Below are 4286 nucleotides of genomic sequence, written 5' to 3'. Positions count from 1 at the left end.
TTATAAGAGCTGTAAACTGATTGGTGGATTAATTCATTTGATGGATTAATAATTTGAATGGATTACTGGATGGGGGCTCTAGGCAGGTGGGACATAGCTGGAGGAAGTAGGTCACTGGGGGGATAATATTTCATCCCTGGCTCCTAGCTCTTTCTTTGTCTGCTTCTTGGCTGCTATGAGCTGAGTATCTTTCCTCTGCCACATTCTTCTGATGTGACATCCTGCTTGTACTCAGGCCCAGAGTAATGGAGTTGGCCAGTCACAGACTGAGCCTCTGAAACCACAAGCCCAAAATAAACATTTCCTCCTCTAAGCTGTTCTTGTCAGATATTTTGGTCACAGCAACGCAAAGCTGATTAGCACATCATTGTAGAATATTTGAAAAACATAACCCATAATCCCAACACCTAGAGAAATATAACATTTTCTATATTTCCTTTCATAATATTTTATACATTTACACAGTATCTGTGACTGTGTCATATTTTTTAACAAAAAGTACCTTAAAGGTGGGCATGGTGGTATACACCTGTAATCCCAGCTATCTGGGAAGCTGAGGCAAGAAGATCACAAGTTTGGGGGCCAATCTGGGCAATTTAGCCAGACCTTGTCTCAAAGTAAAAACTAAAAAGGGCTGGGACTATAGCTCAGTGGTAGAGCATCACTGGGTTCAATCCCTGGTACCACCAAAAGAAACAAACAAACAACAACAATAAAACCTTAAAATAGCATTTTAATGGTTATAGTCCTTTACTGTTGTTTATTTAGTCAATTTAGCTGGGCATGGTGGAGCACACCTGTAATCCCAACAACTTGGGTGGCTGAGGAAGGAGGATCACAAGAACAAGGCCAGCCTCAACAACTTATGCTGCAGTCCGGCTGCAGCAAAATAACCGGGGGGTGACGAATAACTTGTGTACGTTGATACAGCAGGAGAGGGAGCCTTTTATTGCAGGACAGGAGCAGTATTTATACATTCCACACAGCTTATCTAATTAGCATAAACTAGATACATCAGTCAACCAATAAGGAATCTCCACACTTAATGGCTCACTTTTGTTACTTTTCAAACCACTCCCTCTGGCATTTTGCCAGGCACCATCCAGACTTGTTTACGAACTCTTAACATTCCCCTGGCAAAATGCCAGGTGTTATTTTGACTTGTTTACAGACTCTAACATTTCCCCCTTTTGTTTAATTTAAATTTAAATAATTTAATTTAAATAACATTTCCAATGTCAATAACTACTAAATTGTTCAGAAGGTATCAATCAACACAAGTCGTTCGTCACCCCCGGTTATTTTGCAGCCAGCTGGCCTTCTACAGATGGTGGCCCGTTACGGGGAGCCCCGGGACACTCGGGGGTAAGTGACGAAAAAAGCTGCCCGTCCATAGATAGGACGGGAGCAAATATGCTCATCCCTAGGCAGATAGGGCGAGAGGAAAAATGACCATTTCGAGAAAATGGAAAAGATTGATACAGTATGTTTGTGTCTTGTTTTGTCTCAGTGTATTGTATTGTCTTTGTGATGAAAATATGGAAGGGGTGAGAAGTAAATTACTAAGGGAAGAAGGCACCCCAGTGGAACCAAGAATAGTTAGGGCATGTGTTGATAAGAGCCCAGGAACTCTAGTCAGAAAGAAAAAGAAAGTTCAGAAGAAGAAGGATTATCGGGAAAAAAGTTGCAGCAAAAGGCTATTACTAAATACTTTTCGTTACCGGAGGGTGCGTGAAGCGGAGAGGCGGCTGCCGAGTGTGCAAGCCGGTCACAGCGCAGCAAGGATTTTCCAAGAGGTGGCGGCGACTGGCCCTTCCCCGCCTCCTGGCCGGGAGCTGGCTCTTCCACTGCCGCGAGCCCAAATCTAGACCTGACCTGGAGGCACAGTCTCACAGGCTCTTGCTCCCTGTGCCCAGTAGCAGTTTGAGACCGGGACTCTCCCCAGGGCCATCTGGGGCTACCCGGGACGCTACAGCCGCAGAAGACGCTACTGGTGTCCCTGATGTTTGGTCATTTTCAATGCCAATAACTAAACTACAATGGTTCTCCCACACCTGGAAGCTGATGAGTAATGAGCACTATTAATGCTTATTTCAAATGTAAAAAACCTTGAGATAATGTACTAAATTGTTCAGAAGGTTGTTTTCTTAGTAGAATGCTACAGGATTTTCTTTAGCCATCTGGAGTTCCTGCCTTCGTCCCAGTGCCAGTAAAGACCAAGGTGGAAGAATTTCCAGTGTTGCTGAAAACCGGACGAAACTTCGGCTGAGAAACGGACGATACTTCGGAGCTGTTGCTGTTTCTGCTACTACAGCTTAGGCTAGCTGCCTGCAGAACTTACCTGGACTGTGATTTAAGCTAGCTGCCTGCAGAACTTACCTGGACTGTGAACTTACCTGGACTGTGAGTTAATCTATTGAGACACTGCTTTACCTGGACTGAGACAACAAACTGTAATCTACAACAAATTGTAACTCTTTGTATCTTTGCAAATGGTGTCATTGCTGATATAATTTTTCCAAGGGCTTCTTGCATGGAGCCATCAATTGGCTTGGTATTGTGGCATTTTGTATCCTCCCTTTCTGTTTGTAGCAGGTTATTTGTGGTGTTTGTGTAAAAACCACTATGGTCATTATTTAAATTAAACAAAAGGGGGAAATGTTAGAGTCTGTAAACAAGTCAAAATAACACCTGGCATTTAGCCAGGGGAATGTTAGAGTTCGTAAACAAGTCTGGATGGTGCCTGGCAAAATGCCAGAGGGAGTGGTTTGAGAAGTAACAAAAGCAAGCCATTAAGTGTGGAGATTCCTTATTGGTTGACTGATGTATCTAGTTTATGCTAATTAGATAAGCTGTGTGGAATGTATAAATACTGCTCCTGTCCTGCAATAAACGGCTCCCTCTCCTGCTGTATCAACGTACACAAGTTATTCGTCACCCCCCCGGTTATTTTGCTGCAGCCAGCCGGACTGCGGCAAACTTAGCAAGACCCTGTCTCAAAATAAAAAATAAAAAGGGCTGAGGATATGGCTCAGTGATTAAGCACCCCTGGATTCAATCTCTGGTACCAAAAAAAAAATTCTTAACCAATTTATTCATTTAATTATTTTTATAAATGAAGATGAGACATAACATCCTTTCTCCTCCTTCATCAGTGGCTTATCATAGCACATTTTATGTAACTTAAATAATCTAGTTAAATAATTTTTACCAGACTTCCAGTCTCTCTCATTTCTAAAAGCAAATATTTATAGTGAGGCCTTGATATGAAAATTATATGACTCTATAAATGAGCTATAACACAAGAACATTTAGTGTTGGCGGATTAGATTTTACTTTCCATTTGGACAAATGGGGTCTAGATTAAAAGTTCACATAATGATTTTTTTTTTATCTTGCTTGGTTATTCAAACATCCAGTTGCTAATTTGGATGTTGAAACTGTTGCCAAAGAGATATATAGAAATTGCTCAAGACCTGACAGATACTTAAAATAGCTCAAGCCAGGCTATGGAAATAGCATTTGGCAGAGAGTACAATCAGCTTTGCTCTAAGTTGTGTGAAGGAGGAGTCTTTCTTATTGTTAGCAATAATTGAACAGTAATTCTTGTTATTTAGTTTGATAGGGCTGCTAGAGATGGCTTTTTAAAATTTATCCAGGCTAGCAGTTGGTGGTTTTATCACATCATTAAAAATTCTCTGAATACTTCATGTATATAATCAGTGATGAGACTTCAAAAATGCTGCTATAGCCATTTCTTATTATTGTTTTTAGCTGGATGATTTTAAGACTATACCCTTATCAGATCTTATGTATCCTCCCACTCTAGAGATTATCATAAGCCTAAATATGATGTTTATTTCCATTCATGCATCATACTTCATGTGTGTATGTATGTATATAAAATTTATACATTTATTTTGCCTGTTGATTATATATAAACAGTATGATACCATACCTATCTTCTGTAAATTATTATTCTTGATCATTATAGGCTCTTGAGATCTGTTTTTATTGATACATGTAACCCCAGTGGGTTAATTTTCATAGCTGCATAGTATTTCATCATATATCACTACTATATCACCATATACTTATCTATTCTGCATTGATGAGTATTACAGCTATTTTAGTTATATTCCTACAAAAATAATCCTGTAAATATCTACTCATTTCTACACATGAATTTCTTTAGGGAGTATGCTTAGGGTCAGAAATGCTGGGTCTTAAATATGGGTATATCCTTTTACTGGATATTGCCAATCTTTAAATCAAAATGGTTGAGA

The sequence above is a fragment of the Marmota flaviventris genome, chromosome X (assembly GCF_047511675.1).
Source record: "Marmota flaviventris isolate mMarFla1 chromosome X, mMarFla1.hap1, whole genome shotgun sequence".
NCBI lineage: Eukaryota > Metazoa > Chordata > Mammalia > Rodentia > Sciuridae > Marmota > Marmota flaviventris.
The sequence above is the reverse complement of the archived record's forward strand: the minus strand, read 5'-3'. Positions refer to the sequence as shown.